This window comes from Armigeres subalbatus, chromosome 2, assembly GCF_024139115.2.
Source record: "Armigeres subalbatus isolate Guangzhou_Male chromosome 2, GZ_Asu_2, whole genome shotgun sequence".
Lineage (NCBI taxonomy): Eukaryota > Metazoa > Arthropoda > Insecta > Diptera > Culicidae > Armigeres > Armigeres subalbatus.
In genome coordinates this window covers 39,572,451-39,589,643 of record NC_085140.1, presented here as the reverse complement: position 1 = coordinate 39,589,643, position 17,193 = coordinate 39,572,451, and the positions used below count along the sequence as shown (strand labels likewise).

The 17,193-nt window shown below is 40.4% G+C and overlaps 1 protein-coding gene across 9 annotated transcripts in view; it reads left to right on the top strand.

Annotated features, from left to right (window-relative positions):
• LOC134218483 (circadian locomoter output cycles protein kaput-like) overlaps positions 1–17,193 on the top strand; it is a 295,619-nt gene that overhangs the window by 209,480 nt on the left and 68,946 nt on the right. The window contains exon 1 of one of the 9 annotated variants that reach the window (XM_062697545.1): positions 5,199–5,202. The exons of the other annotated variants lie outside the window; for them this stretch is intronic. The gene's annotated coding sequence lies outside the window, so the exon portion shown is untranslated. Of the gene's footprint in view, positions 1–5,198; positions 5,203–17,193 lie in introns of those variants that run through there. 9 annotated transcript variants of the gene reach the window in all.

Below are 17,193 nucleotides of genomic sequence, written 5' to 3'. Positions count from 1 at the left end.
ATTTGTTGGAAAAAATCCATTGTATGCACCCTCACGATCCCTTCGACCTCGAGATTTGCTCTTCGAAGAAAGGCATAACACTAATTATGCTGCCAATAGCTGCTTTGTCGCTATGATCCGCCATTTCAACGAGGTGTCGGACCAATTCGACTTCAACATCAGTTCATCCGCGTTTCGTCAACGGCTAAACAGATTTTTTATCAACTGACCTTTAGTTTTAAGTTTTCATGTAGACGACACAGTCAGATGAAATAAGCAAAATAAATAAATAAATAAATAAATAATAAAAAAACGATTCAATAATCCCGCGGAACAAATTTCGTTTCGTTCCGTGAAATCCCAAATCAAATGGGACCTTGATTTCGTATCGTTTCCAAGTCACGGAAATAATCCCAGTTTCGTTTCGTTTCGTTTTCCTTGAAAAAACAAATATTATCGTATGTATATCCTTAATAGGCTTACCAGATGGTATCCTTTGGGAGGACATGTCCTCCTTTTTCATGTACGGTCCTCTGGCTCTCGTTCAGCCAAACACAGCCTTACACCTTCCTTACACAGCAACATTTTGAATAAAGTCACTGTGTTTTTGTCCGAAGAGGCTTGTTTTCAAAAAATCAGTATCTCTCAAATACCCACTACACACAAGTATAGGTTTTCCTGTTTCACGTAGGTGCTTTTATAAAATGTTGTATCGCGAGTCATTTTCATACATTTTGGGGGGTGTAACTCGGCTATAAATTGAGATTCCTATGGAGTTTGCACCAAAACTAGTGAAAAAAAAAAATTAAAAAAAAAAAAATAAAAGTTGTATCCCCCGATAGAACATTTTAGTTAAGCCACGATATGAAAGAGGAGATCATATACTTTCGTGTGGTGGATGTTTCAGAAGTACTGATTATTGAAAAATAAAGTTTTCCCATAGAGACACCGTGAAAGTATAGAAAAATGCAAAATTATTTATCGTAACTCACAAACTGCTGCCGCAAATGTATATCAGAACTTGATATTCAGGGAGAGCATTTTATACAACAGAAGTTATAATAAAACATGTTCCATTAGTAAATAAAATAACAAAAATTGTAACAAAACATCTTCAAGTTTCAACGAAAAGGTACTAAATAAATATGTTATCAAGTGAACAAAAATATATCTCGATCTGTTATAATTATAAATTATAAAAATAATAATGTTATTGAAAACGACAAACTGATAGGCTCAGGCGTGTATAACACTTTACGGAGCCATAATTCTTCGTGATATGTACAATCAATATCATTTTACTCTTAAGTTAGTAAAAGAGGGGTAGGAGCCAACGTACTCGTGGTGACTCGAGGTTAGTTTACAATGTTTAAGGATGGACAGGACTTAGGATTCGGGATCAGGGAATTTCGGCTGCTTAAACGGAAATTTCGGAACCAACTTGTGATTTGGGCGTAACTTATTTTGAAAACAAACATTGTTTCAAAGATTCCAAGAATTCAAGTGCTTTTCACCAAAACTAATTCCCTTTACCTGATAGTGAAAGGATCATTCTTTCGGAAACATATCGTGGTTTTCCCGGGAAATGCTTGTTTTAGCAGGAATTTGCCTTCCAGTGTTTGTTTACGCCCAAATCACAAATCAGTCCCGATTTGTCGAAAGGGACGATGTGGCGTGTCGTCGTGCTCGAGGATTGGTTCGAATGGAAGCATCTTCCGGATGACCAGGGTAACGAATATCTACGGAGCAGAGAATTCATGATTATTATATGATAATGTGTTATGATCATGTTACGCCAATCATGTAATTTTCTTTCCTTCGTCCGGGACAGAGAATTTAAAACAAAATTATTGCAGATATTGTTATTTGTAACATATATTGATATAATTGTGATATATTTTGTTATGACTTACTGGCACTGGTGGAGCTAAACTGGAGCACGATGGGGCACGTGAACAATCAAATATAATATTTTCTTTGAAATTCAATTCTATACGCCTTTTGCTCTGAATAAGAAACTGATTTTCCTAGAATTTCTTAGTTTTATTTCCAAAAGAATTTTTAAATAAATCTTGGAATTTCTCCGTAAATTTCTTCAGGACTTTCTTTGCAAAATCTTCAAGTTCTTGCTTTGGAAATTTGTTCGAGAATTCATTTTGAAATTTCTCCAGGAATACGAAATTTTTTTTTAGCTTTTAGTGGAATGTAGGTGCTTATCGTAAAACAAATTTGTACTATTCCATTTAATTCCACTACTTTCATGTACCTTTGGATACGTATTTCGACTTCAATAGTAAGGCCGTCTTTAGTGCCTCGTACGTGACTCGACTTGAAGAAAAAGGAATTTCTTCGATAATATCTTTTGAAAACCCTTCAGAAATTCTTAGATAATTTAGAAAATAATTTAGAAAATTACGCCATTACCTCTTTTTGGCATTCCTCTAGGGATTTCTTCGGAAAATCCTCTGAAGAGTCTCTCGTAAATTCTTTCGGATATTTCTTCAAAACTTCCTTTTGTTTTTAGTAAAGCCATACAAAAATCCTTCTGAAATTGCGGAAGGAGTTTTTTCGGAAATTTGGCGTCAAAATTTCCGAAGGTATTCCTAAAGGAATTATCACACGAATTCCTGGGTGAAATTCTGAAAATATGAGAGGAATTTCTTCTTATACTTTTGGAAGAGATTTCTTAAGGAATTACTGGAAGAATTAGTTTAAGAAATTCTGAAATAATTGGTGATACAATTCATTAAAAAATGAAGCGGTTCCTAATTCAATGTCAATAGATTTTGGAAGGTTTTCTGGAAATAATTCCCTTAGGTATTCTTTAAGAAATTTCTGAAGTGTTTTCCGCAAGAGTTCCAAACAAATTGCCAATAGAATATACACAAGAATGTCTTAAGAATTTACCGAAGGAATTTCTAAAAGAAATTCGGACGAAATTCTTTAAAAAAATTTGTAAAGAAAATCTTGGAGAAATCTCTAAAATTCGGAAATTATTTTCTACTAGCCAAGGAATTTCTGAAGTTATTTCTCAATGGCTTCCTAAAACAGGCTAAAACTGTTTCCGTAGGTATTTCGGAAGGAATTTCCGAAGGATTTTCCATAGGTATTTCCAAAGAATTTTCCAAAGGAATTCCTAAGGGAATTTTCACAGGAATTTCTAAAAGAATTCGTAAAGGAATTTTCGAACGAAGTTTCTAAATTAAATTCTGAAGGAATTTGCGTCATTCTTAAATTTATGCAACATTTCTTTGGACATTCCTTCAAGAATTCTTTCGGAACTTCTTATGATTTCTTCTGAAAATTCTCCGGCAATAACTTCGGAGAGATATCCAGAAATTTCTTTGGCAATTCCTCATAATATTACTTCTAAAATTCAAAGAAGGAATTATTAGAAAATATTGAAAGATTCTTCTTTTAGATTCTTTTCAGTTCCTACAACACCTACGGAAATTGTTCTAAGATTACATTTGGAAACTCGCCTTTCTCAAGAAACCCTTTTGGAAACTCTAGGAAGAAATTCTTGAATTTCCTTTGAAATTTCACTCAAGAATTTCTCCAGGCTCATTGATCATTCCCCCGGACTTTATTTAGCAATTCTAACAGAAATTCCTTTAGACCTTTGAAGATTCTTTTCGAAATGCCTTCGAAATATCATTTGAGCATTCTTTAAGGAATCTCGTTAGAAAATCCTCCAGAATTTCTTTTAGGAATCCTTCGAAACTTCCGTTAGAAACACCTCCAAAAATTCCCTCAGGATTTCCAATTTAAATCTTCCATAATTTCCCGGAAGATTTTTTTCAATAAAATTTCTCCTGCAGGAGTTTGAAAGGAATATTACATTGACATTTTAGGAGAAATTTACAGAAGCCTTTCCGAATCTTTTACTAAAGAATCCCTACTGGGCGTCATTTTAAAAGAAATTCCTGGAGGAATTTCCAAATGTATTTCAGGAGCAATCTCCGAAGTACAACCTGAATAGATTTGGGACAATAATTTCTAAACAAATTTCTGAAGGAATTGTTGAAGGAATTTCATAAAGAATTATTGAAAAAATTTCAAAGGGAATTTCCACACAAATTTCTGTAGAAATTTTCATATATTTTTTTAGATTTTTTCAAGAATTTCTTCAGGAACATCTGAAGAAAGTCCTTAGAAAATTCAAACAGTAGTAAAACAAAACCCTGCTTTGAATCTAAAATTAAGATTTGTGAAAAACCGAAAATATCGGGATTGCAGTCGATCCATCATCAAACTTCTTCGGATACTTTCGAATTATTCTTTTTAAATTTACTTCAGGAGTTACTTCGAAAATTTCTTCAGTAATCATTCAGGTGATATTTCATGAATTGTTCATTGTTCAATAGTTCGTTAGGAAAATCCACCCCCAGGAATTAATTCGGCTAGTCACCCACAAATTCTTTCAGGCATACCTTAGAGAATTCCTTTAGGATTCGTGAATTTCCTCTTTCCTCAAAGATAATCTTCCGCAAATTAATCTAGAAATTTCTTCAAAAATTCATTTAGGAATTCTTTAGAAAATTCCTTACAAATTTGTCTAAGAATTCTTTTAGACACCCCTCCGGAATTTTCTTCAGGAATTCCTTTAGCAATACTTTCAAAAATTCTTCCAGGCATTCCATCGGAAATTCCTTACCATTAGCTCTTGTGATTCATCTTGTAATTTCGGAACGAACTCCTAAAGGGATTTCCGAAATTATTGAATTTCTTTGTAAATTCCTCCAAGTATTTCTTCCGAATTTCGTTTAAGGATTCTTTCACAAATTTTCAGGAAATTACTTTGTAGTTAGATCCACAAATTCTTTTGGAAATGCATGCACGCGTCTCGTTGTCTTGCAAGTCCTCTTCGAGGTCCGTGTCTCATGTCGGTAGAGGACCATCGGTCTTTTGAGCGTTCTATACATGATACATTTGGTGCTGGTGTGCATCATTTTTGATCGCAGTTTCTTCTGGAGTCCATAGTAGACCAGCTGCTTTATTGTTCTTGAGCTGTTGGATAGCGTCAGTTCACCTTCAGCGTTTAAATCTCCTGATAACTTTGACGTCGTGGCTTGGGCAGCTGTTGTACTCACACGCAGCTCTGGTAGATGGTATGATTTCCTCTAAACGCTCGCACCATTGATTCCTTCCAACAAACCTGCAGCGCTAAGATGCCGAGTCCGCGGTCCTTAAGCAGATCGGCGAGTATGCGTGTGCTTCCAATGAAGTTGAGAAATTTGTAGTTCCACGAACCGAGCTTCCACTCGCTAGTCATTTTTTGTTGCTGTGGTCTTTCCCAATTGGTTCACATTCTTTTCGCTGATTTTTTTAAATTCTCTATTAAAAAGGCTTGCAGCCCTAGGCTGGCTCACCTCTGGTCTTTGCTGAATCTTTGTTGCCAACTTTTATTAAGGCTGGCTTGCAGGGCCCAACACCAACCTTCTTAATTTCCAGTGGTCCATGGTGCACAATTTAGCTGGAGCTGGAGCTCGAAAGATGATCAGTCGCCCCTAACATAGGAAACACTCTATCATTTTAGTACAAATGGAGAGGAGCAAATCCTCCATCCATTTCCTGTCAACATACGACTATAGTTCCCACCGAGTTTGGTTACCCGATCTTCGTGCTCATACCTCGTGAGGCACGACGGGGAAGTAGGGATAGAAGGGGTAAGAAGGGTAAGAATCGAAGGACTCACTGATTGAAAAGTTTAAAAATAAAACCAGCATTACCGCTGTGGAAATATTGAAAAAATATATTTTTTTCCTACGTTGACTATAATGTCTTGGCTTTAATTGTTTGCCAGATAAGCCATGATCACATGTTCAACCGAAATTCAGCTTTTGTTGAATCGAATTTCGATCATCTCTCCCTCAATAAAATCGTGCAAAGAAAAATTGGAAACAATATAAAAAATATCGTTGAACCCATCGGTATCCTTGAGAACTATTTTCGTTGGTGATCAAAATTGTATCTTTCTATTATTGTATCATACGATTCCCTCCCCGTCCCGCAAAAAAAACGTAGAATTTCACTTCAGAGCTAGGAAGCGCTGGTATAGGTAAGTAAATAAAATATATTATTTCCGGTCTAATGGACGCGCGGCTATATATTCTGCAACGCATTTTTCCTCGTTTGCGTTGTTGATGCTCATGATGAGTGGAACTCCTCCCACCTAATAAAAGCGTCTTCGCGGTATTAATTCATGTGATAATCTTCCGAAGCAAGTCAATGCTATACGGTGAATGAAATCAGGTCTACGCGAAAGAGCTGATTACGGCGAGTTAATGAAAAAGCATCGAAATAATTGCATGGTGTAGTTTTGCTGCTGCTGCTGTTACTGACAGGGAAAAGTGCTCCGGTGCATCCGTTTTCGAGAGGGAATTTCCGATGATGCTCGCGGTATAGTATTTCGGCCAAAATCGCAATAGGATGACGGTGCAAAACTTTGGGCAAGGTAGCAGACGAGCGAAAACAATGACGTCAAAGAAAGCGATTTTTCCGAATTGGTGTACATAATGCGGAAGGGTCCGTTGTGCACATTTTTTTGGGCGTGCTCATCATTAGATAACTAGACTGAAGTATGAAGGATTGAAATAAAGTGATGTTATTATGAAAAATCATTCAATTATGTCTCAGTGCTCTTGGAGTAGTCAATATGGTAGGAAGTTCAAAATAAATACCAAAACAAACTAAATTAAGAAAAGCTTGTGGTTGTATGAACGTGGTGCGCCCAACGTTTGCGCTAAAAAGTCACTGAAGTTGGCTAAATTTTAATTGTATGAAAGTATCCATCAAGTCAAGATACATTTTAAGTAGTGACATTGAGTGAAGACATACGAATTTCCACTTGGAGGACCAACGGAATTCTATTTAATTTAGATTCCATTTACGTACCTTTCATTTTCAATTGACTGAGCTTTCTAGATTCTCCTTACCTTGATGAGATAAAACACCTGTTGAAGTGAAACCTTTCAATAAGCACATTCTCTCCGAGTCTGCTTCAGCTCTGTGCTGCCCTACGAACGTGCCTACAGCGACGATGCTTCCTAGGAAGCCACCGTCCACCAGCCAGTCCTCGCGGTGCGATCACGACGCAAGCCAGCGGACGTGACTGTGGCACCAAAATAGCGTCCACTCGACCATAGGCGCTGGAAAAACAAAACGCCCAGCGAACGACGACGTGCGTGCCGGCCAAGCTATCCACCAACCAAATACGTACTTTGTGCTACCTGCATACATTCCACCTTCCCAACAATAACATAAAAGCGACGAATGTTTTCCCACTTACTTGCCTTCGCTTGTTTTGCAACCTTGCAAGCCACCCGTCATCATTGGGCAGCCCGCGCTTCGCCCCACCGGAAAGTGCTCACACTCCTGAAGGGCAACATTGTAACAGTTTTTCCTGGAGCACCACTCTCGGCATCATCCCACACTCGACGCCCTGCCTGCTAGCTGGACGGGGCGCAACCAGTTGCAGTTGGCTGGCAGCTGTAAAGTGAGACAGTTTATCTTCTATTTGCTCACCACCACCCACCCCCGTCGCCACCATGGTCAAACTACCCGCAAACCGCGATTTCCAAGGTCTGGATCGGTCGGTCGGTTGGTCGATGCAAGGTGCGAGACTGCTTCAGTCAATGTTTGCTATTCGTCCACTCGCTAATTGTTTACTCATATTAGAGTGAGCGTTTGCCGCCACCCCGCCGCTCTGCGGCTTCGGAAAATGGGAATTAAATCACCTCCCGGATGGCGGCCGTGATATGCGAATTTGGTTCGATTGCTAGCGGTTTGGGGTGGTTGTTGGGGCTTCATTGCTGATGCAATAGCTCTAGGCCAATTTTAAAACATGTTTTACGTGTCGGAAATTTAAAGGCACGTACACTAGAAATGGTTGGTTGACGTAGCCATCACATTGTAAAGTTAATGTACTTATGCATACTGAAGACATTTAGAAATTAAACCAGACCCCAGTTTTGTGTTTTTTTGGGATCTACCATGGTCACACAGCCAGCTACAGAAAAATTATGACCCGACGGTCCTCAATATTCAATTTTGTGATACCTACGAGGATGTTGTTGAGTCAGAGGCCTCTCTTTGAGTAAATACTGTATCAACACTTTCTTTTTTATTCATAATTACGGTAAACATATGCTTTTAGATATGAATTGAAGAAAATACCCGCCTTGATTGCTGATAGCAGTCTGAAAAGTGATTTCAGAAAAGAAAAAACCCAGATTAATCGACCTAGCGGTGATGGTGCTTTTCTCGTTTCTTTCGAGTGAGTAATCTCTACGCACTTTTGGTATGAAAAAAAAAGTATTTTGGCCATAACTCCGATCCCAACGTCCAATTTGGCCAATTTTCAAGACGAAACAATGGGACAAGATTACGCGTCGAATGCAACTTGTTGCGAGAAAATCTGTTAAAGATAAGTGCCTGAAAAATGAGTGAGATTAGTTTGCGCACACACATACACACATAAACATCACCTCAATTCGTCGAGCTGAGTAGAAACAGTTTGGAGCTCTTAGGAATGTAATGCCATCATGCATGAGTTTTATTCGGACAAAACTGGTATAACTTAAAATTTGAAAGTTGTTAGATAAGGCAATTTCCACTTAAAAAATCTAGCGAGAAAACTTTAGTTTTCATCGACAACAGCCAAATAGATGAAGACGCCACCAGAGTGGATTAATTTTCTGCGGTAACCACCAGCCGACAACCCCGCTCGGACCTATACTGACGCCATCAAACTTTCTTCAGTCACCATGCCAATAAATTAATTGCAGCGTTTCTCCTGGAGGCGCGCTTGTGATTTCACTACTGACGCCAATTGTTTGCCTACACCAAGCAATTATGTTTTTTAATTTGACAAAAATTTGTCTTGCATTAATTTTCTCTTGAACATGATGTGATTATGATTCCGCTACCAACGCCATCATTACGATTGAACTGTCTGCCGTCACTTGTCATATGACGAGTTTGTACCTTCCCATTTAAATCCACCACTTGATTGTACCTTGACAGATACGTATTTCGACCTCAACAGTAAGGTCGTCTTTAGGGTCTCGTACTTGACTCGACGAGTCAAGTGCAAAGGTACAAACTCGTCTTATGACAAGTGAAGACATTCCACTAAAAAGCTCAAAATAATTTCCTTAACAAAATGTCTGCCGTCGCCAAGCGATTGTGTTCTGAGTTGTGAAGAGAATTCGTCTCGGATCAACTTTCTCTGGTAAAAATGATGATCCTGAAAAGAATCGATTTGCTTCCAATAAACCCACGTCATAATCTTGCGAGAAAATTTCACTTTCCGCCGCCGGAAGTTAAATCGATGAAGATGCTACTATAGTAAATACATTTTTTATAGTAGCCACCTGCCGATGGCCGTCGCTCGGACCGATACTGACGCCATGATTCTGCTACCAACGCAAAGCGATTATGTTTTGTATTTTGAAGAAAGTTTGTTTTGGGTCAACTATCTATTGTTACTCTTTTCAATAATACGCATTTTGAATCACAAACAGCTCAATTGAAAAAAAAAATCCGCTTAACTTTCTTCGAAATATAATGGTGGTCCAGAACAGAACCGATTTAATTTCAATAGTGTTTCAATTAAGAGTATGGGGGGTTTTTGTCTCGGTCTCGGCAAATTTTGTTTTGTCTCATTTAAGAGCTTTGTTTTGTCCCATGAACGGAGGAACAGGCCGTTTCACCTCGTATGGAAGCAGACTAGACTTCAATAATGTTTCCAAGCACTATTAGTCAGCAACACTCAATAGCTCTGAATCTGGCGAGACAATTTGGATTTAGGAGCTGCTTCCGGACCACTCGGTTCTGCAGACGCCTCCGATGCGAAAACAAATTACTTGAGTGTTGCTGCCGGCTGGACCGCCGCTCAACCATCTATGACCGCCACCGTTGTCGCTGGGACCGCTACCAGACGCCATCGTCCGCTCCCGTAAAATCTTGATAAAAAAGGACGCGTGCGTGTGAAACACGGATCTTTCTATGCATAGAAAAAATAAATCCGTGGCTTTAAAGCAAGACCATGTTGAAGGTGGCTGGGTTCAATTCCTGGTCTTTTCTAGAAAAGTTTCTCGGCTTCCCTGCGCATAAAAGTATCATTATGCTAGCCTCATGTTTTAAGAATCCAAAAATAGTAACTTGGCTTAGAAATCTCGCAGTAATTAACTGTAGAAATTTTCTGAAAACTCAGATGTAAATATGTACATTGGTTGTATACTATTTCGCCGAAAAACATTTCGCGGAATTTTTTTTCGCGGTACGACATTCCGCGGAATGTATCAACTCTCCGAAACACATTTCGCGGAATGCACCTTTTTTCTGAAAGACATTACGCGGAATGTACCTTTTCACCGAAAATCATTCCGCGGAATGCCATTTGGTGGAATTCAGTTAGAATAAATTTCTTTCAAATTTTTACCTCAAATGGATTGCTGCTTAATTACATGAAATCTAGGCTATTTTTATTTTGGATTTAATGCAAGCCCGAACCCGACCCGTTCCCGAGATTTTTTGCATTCGTAAACCCGTACTCGACCCTAACCCGACATAATTTAATTATTTAAGCCCGCACAAAAGTTTTCCCCGAAAAATTCAAACTAGATATTTGCTGTTTTTTTTTTAATTGAAAAAAATGTACGCCCAAACAACGAACTAGCCTCACAATTAACAAAACTGAATAAATACTTTTCTGTTAAGAAAATTATTTTGAGCTTTTTAGTGGATTGTATTAACTCGTCTTATGACAAGTACTTTTCTGTATTTTATTTCTTAAACCCGTATCAGACCCGACCCGATTTTTTTGTCTCACAAACCCGTACCCGACCCGAACCCGATATTGTGCTTTCAAAGAACACGACTTCACGGTATAAGGCGAAGAGAAGGGTGACGCCTTCTTTAAGTGGATGCATTTGCTTGGTATATGGCGAAAGGAGTTGATAATGCCTTCTTTAAAAGAACGCGTCTGCCCGGTATAAGGCGAAGACAGGGGTAATGCCTTCTTTAAATGGATGCATCTGCCCGGTATAAGGCGGAAGGAGTTGATAATGCCTTCTCTAAAAATACTCGTCTGTCTGGTATAAGGCGAAGGGAGGGGTAACGCCTTCTTTAAATGGATGCATCTGCCCGGTATAAGGCGAAAGGAGTTGATAATGCCTTCTTTAAATGAACGCGTCTGCCTAGTATAAGGAGGGGTAACGTTCTTTAAATGGATGTATCTGCCCGGTATAAGGGGCAACTGGAACTACTTCTAAATATTCTGGGTGGCGTTCCTTAGCCGTGCGGAAAATGCGTGACTACCAAGCAAGACTGTGCTGAAGGAGGCTGGGTTCCACTTCTGGCTCGGTCTAGGAAATCTATCGAATTTTTTTTTTGGATTTTATAAAAGATTCAACGTGTTAATCTCGTGTTAAACGAATGCAAAAAAAATGGTAACTTGGCTTAAGCTGTGAACCATTTGACACTTCGATGATTATTTTCTCATCGTGGTTAAAATTTTACACCGAAGCCGACCCATTTGAGTTTTGACAGATTGATAGTTATTCAGAACGAAATGGATTTGGCGCCAATTTTCTCGCGAACAAAGTTTAACAATCGAACTGTCAAATCTAACCATGCTCCGGAGCAGGGTTATTTTAACCACGGCGAAATAACTATCGAACTGTCAAATTTTAACTAAAAGTTAAACGAATCGGCGGAATGGTTCACAGCCTTAGAAACCTCGCAGGTAATAATTATTGTGGGAATGCTGAATAAACAAAGGCTATTATTATTAATATTCCGCGAAATGGTGCATTCCGCAAAATGGTATATTCCGCCAAAAGTCATTCGGCGAAAAGGTACAAACCGCCAAATGTCGTACCGCGAAAAGTTACAAACCGCCAAATGTCATTCCGCGAAATGTTTAACCGAGAAAATGAATTCCGCGGAATAGTTTTCGGTGAAATGTTATACAATCTGTACATTATAACATATTTGTTCAGATTTTGATTTGAAATCCTCCTTCCAAGAGGCTCGGAAGCCTCCTTTCAAGAGGCTCGGAAGCCTCCTTTCAAGAGGCTCGGAAGCCTCCTTTCAAGAGGCTCGGAAGCCTCCTTTCAAGAGGCTCGGCAGCCTCCTTTCAAGAGGCTCGGCAGCCTCCTTCCAAGAGGCTCGGAAGCCTCCTTTCAAGAGGCTCGGAAGCCTCCTTTCAAGAGGCTCGGAAGCCTCCTTTCAAGAGGCTCGGAAGCCTCCTTTCAAGAGGCTCGGAAGCCTCCTTTCAAGAGGCTCGGAAGCCTCCTTTCAAGAGGCTCGGAAGCCTCCTTCAAGAGGCTCAGCCTCCTTCCAAGAGGCTCAGGAAGCCTACTTCCAAGAGGCTCGAAAGCCTTCCTCCATGAGGCTCAGGCCTCCTTTCCAAGAGGCTCAGGAAGCCTCCTTTCAAGAGGCTCGGAAGCCTCCTTTCAAGAGGCTCAGGAAGCCTCCTTCCAAGAGGCTGGAAGCCTCCTTCCAGAGGCTCAGAAGCCTCCTTCCAAGAGGCTCAGAAGCCTCCTTCCAAGAGGCTCAGGAAGCCTCCTTCCAAGAGGCTCAGAGCCTCCTTCCAAGAGGCTCAGAAGCCTCCTTCCAAGAGGCTCAGGCCTCCTTCAAGAGGCTCAGAAGCCTCCTTCCAAGAGGCTCAGAAGCCTCCTTCCAAGAGGCTCAGAAGCCTCCTTCCAAGAGGCTCAGGCCTCCTTCCAAGAGGCTCAAAGCCTCCTTCCAAGAGGCTCAGGAAGCCTCCTTCCAAGAGGCTCAGAAGCCTCCTTCCAAGAGCTCAGAGCCTCCTTCAAGAGGCTCAAGCCTCCTTCCAAGAGGCTCAGAAGCCTCCTTCCAAGAGGCTCAGAAGCCTCCTTCCAAGAGGCTCGGAAGCCTCCTTCCAAGAGGCTCGGAAGCCTCCTTCCAAGAGGCTCGAAGCCTCCTTCCAAGAGCTCAGGAAGCCTCCTTCCAGAGGCTCAGGAAGCCTCCTTCAAGAGGCTCAGAAGCCTCCTTCCAAGAGGCTCAGGCCTCCTTCCAAGAGGCTCAGAAGCCTCCTTCCAAGAGGCTCAAGCCTCCTTCCAGAGGCTCGGAAGCCTCCTTCAAGAGGCTCAGAGCCTCCTTCCAAGAGCTCAGAAGCCTCCTTCCAAGAGGCTCAAGCCTCCTTCCAAGAGGCTCAGAGCCTCCTTCCAAGAGGCTCAGAAGCCTCCTTCCAAGAGGCTCAGAGCCTCCTTCCAAGAGGCTCAAGCCTCCTTCCAGAGGCTCAGAGCCTCCTTCCAAGAGGCTCAGGAAGCCTCCTTCCAAGAGGCTCAGAGCCTCCTTCCAAGAGGCTCAGGAAGCCTCCTTCCAAGAGGCTCAGAAGCCTCCTTCCAAGAGGCTCAAGCCTCCTTCAAGAGGCTCAGAAGCCTCCTTTCAAGAGGCTGGAAGCCTCCTTCCAAGAGGCTCAGAGCCTCCTTCCAAGAGGCTCAGAGCCTCCTTCCAAGAGGCCTCAAGCCTCCTTCCAAGAGGCTCAGGAAGCCTCCTTCCAAGAGGCTCAGAAGCCTCCTTCCAAGAGGCTCGGAAGCCTCCTTCCAAGAGGCTCAGAAGCCTCCTTCCAAGAGGCTCAGAGCCTCCTTCCAAGAGGCTCAGAGCCTCCTTCCAAGAGGCTCAGAAGCCTCCTTCCAAGAGGCTCAAGCCTCCTTCCAAGAGCTCAGAGCCTCCTTTCAAAACCTCAGAGCCTCCTTCCAAGAGCCTCGGAAGCCTCCTTTCAAGAGCCTCGGGAGCCTCCTTCCAAGAGCCTCAGAGCCTCCTTCCAAGAGGCTCGGAAGCCTCCTTCCAAGAGGCTCAGAGCCTCCTTCAAGAGGCTCAGAAGCCTCCTTCAAGAGGCTCAGAAGCCTCCTTCCAAGAGGCTCAGAAGCCTCCTTCCGAGAGGCTCAGGAAGCCTCCTTCCAAGAGGCTCAGAAGCCTCCTTCCAAGAGGCTCGGAAGCCTCCTTTCAAGAGGCTCGGAAGCCTCCTTTCAAGAGGCTCGGAAGCCTCCTTTCAAGAGGCTCGGAAGCCTCCTTTCAAGAGGCTCGGAAGCCTCCTTTCAAGAGCCTCGGAAGCCTCCTTCCAAGAGGCTCGGAAGCCTTCTTCCAAGAGAGTCTTGGAATCCTTATTTCAAGAGAGGCTTGGAAGCCTCCTTCCAAGAGATGGTGGTCAAAATTCGACAATAAAAGATGAGAAATACGAAGCAAAAGCCTGGGCCACTTTGAATACAATGGAGATGACAAAATTCTGCAGCATATCTTTTTTAAACTCGTAGAATGTGTAACAAAGTTCTGGAAAACTTCTTAACAGTTTTTCGAGAAATCGCAGGTATTTCATATGAGATCTTAAGAAGGATTTATTACTTCTTAGGCCGATACAAATATTAAACAACAATTATGCAAACTTATAAAAAATGTGAAACAATGTTTCGGAAATTTGTAGATAAAATGCTCAAATTCTTTATGATTCCCGTAGCTCTATGAATATTACATGTTTAAATATAATAAAAACAGTGAAAAAGGCTGAACGAATTTGTTAGAACGAACAGTCCGAAATTCAAAATAATTTAAAAAAATCAAATTCACAATTAATTTTGGAAAATGAAAAATTACACTGAGAAATTGTTTTTAAAAAATCGTAAAAACCGTGAGAATAATTGAAGGAATTTTTCAACTCTTATCCTCCTTTGATGCATACATTACAAAAAAATGTTTTCAAAATTCATATCTCTTTTAATTTCAAACAGATTTTAAAGATTCATCCACCAAACGAACCGATTAGCTTCTTTTTACTCTTTTCCGAGCCAGAAAACCTTACTGAAAGTCTTGAAACTTCCTTTTGTGAGACCTCAGATAAACTGGTCCCATTTTTATGAAAATGAACCGAATTCGACTCAATTTTGAGCAGTTCATTTTTAAGTCTTGTGAACATTGCGATTCGTTCCATTTACGTTTGGACCATGTTAAACTGATTTTCAAGCTTTGAAGTGCATAAAAACACTGTTTTCCCTAAAAGTCATTGTTCTACAAAATTCTTAAATTTATTACAAATTTATTTTTTTCTCATGGGAGAAATTGATGTTAAACGATGAAATGACGATGTGTAGCAAGACATCAAACCGCCTCATTCAGCTGATGTGACTTTCACTTTTGATTGGGTGAGTAATCGAAATTCTCGAAAAGTGATTTGAACAAAGAAGTTTTGATTCGAGTCCCAGCAAATATGTTTTTTTTTCTGCTAAAATATATTTCAATTTTGCTAAAAATGCAGCAAATAACTTACCGAAAATCATCTAACAAACATATTTTTTGCCGGGATATTAGTTTTTATTTTGTGGGCGAACGGCTGTGCGGATTTTTGCATTCTTCTATTTAATTGAAAATTCATCATCGAACTAGGTATCGATGATAAACATACGCAATCCTCAAAAGAAACTGCCCTTACCTTTTCATTAAAAATGGCAAGATTGAGTGTTGACCTTGAATCTAGTAACGGTGACTTCTCGCTGTTATCATCAGAGAATTTCGATTACTCACCCAATCAAAAGTGAAAGTCACATCAGCTGAATGAGGCGGTTTGATGTCTTGCTACACATTCGTCATTTCATCGTTCAAAATCAATTTCTCCCATGTGAAAAATCTAATCTATAGCATGTTTCATGCGGCACCTCTAAAGACAACGAACTCTCTGCTAATTGAATATTATCTTGCTGTTCGTTGTCGATTTTCGCAACAAAAAAAAACAAGTGTTCCCGCTTTGCCGAATTAGTTTTGCTCTGATGAACTGATCTTCTTCAGTTTCGGACTATTGCACCGGCTCCGATGATTGATGAAACAAACCACATCTGGTCGGAGCGAGTATAGCGAGGGCTCAACCGTGCGTCTTTGAAATAGGCAACATGCATATGTATGTCGGGTTAAGCCAGGCGCGGCAGGCCGTTCAACCTGCATGCTCCGAAGTGTTGCCCCGGTTCGCTCTCCTATGGTCGGTGCGTTGAATTGAAATTAATTTGATAAGATATCTTTTGGCTAGTTTGAACGATCTTCACGTGCTATTACAGTATTCACATCCGGGACGTTCAGCGAATGTGATTAAGATATTGCGAAATGTTGAACCACAAATAGCAACTCTTAATGAACATGTTTGGTTGTCTGTTTCAAAATTACCCAAATTTTCGTTTCAGTACAAGCGAAGTATGCGGAATTTTACATAGATTGGTTTTTATATATAAAAGATTGTATGTGACTTTTTTTCTGAAAAACTTTTCGCTGAAAACTGAACGGAATGTATTTTTTATTAATTGACGTAAGAGTAAAATGTGGAATATCAAATTTCAAAATGTTAATTTTTCTTTGGAAACTGTCCTGAAGTTAATATTCCACTAATCAAGTACATTATTGACGAAATTGTCCTATCATACATGGTTTGTATGAAAACATTTTATTGCTTTAGCTTTCATCAGACTTAGTGAAAGTCTTCAAATTACTGTTCTACTCCTTATATGCAATTTCTGTCCAACAAATTGTATTAGATTTACAAACTATCATTTTTCAAATCCTATTACAATCGAAGATAACCCAACCAGGCCGATAAGATTGCGCCGCCCACTCGTTCGAAGTGTGATGTTGAGTGCGCTCCCAGCGTGTCGCAATTTGTTTACCGACACTGCAATTGCCCGCATACAATGTAGTGAGTAAGCCGCTGAATGTGTGCTGCTCGTCCACACTCTCTCGCAGGGTTGCCCTTTTTCAAGGTGAGAGCGGCTACTTTGCGTCGCTCTTGAGACTGCCCTGTCCTGCTGGGTACAGCAGTCCTCGCAATTGTTCAGTTGCGACGTAGATTTGCCCGCTGAGCTAGTCTTTATAGAGACATTGGGGCAAAATAGCCACTAGGAACAATGTTAAACACGCTCGTGAATTTACTAAAGCTGATTCGATAAAATGGCGCACAAAAACGAACAAAATTCAAATCTACTTTTTCATGCTCATACTTCAATGTTCAAAAGAATATAATAGTTCTAAAAAATTTCACCATTTCGCAAATCAATGCCGCAATTGCTGACATCAGCACCATGCAAAATTATTTCGAATGCACCCATATCTATGTAGATTCAAACTCATCCAGCAATTGATTTTATGCATTTTTGTCGACGGGTGTTTTTCAAACTAATTTTATTTGCTAATATTCCACACAAGCAT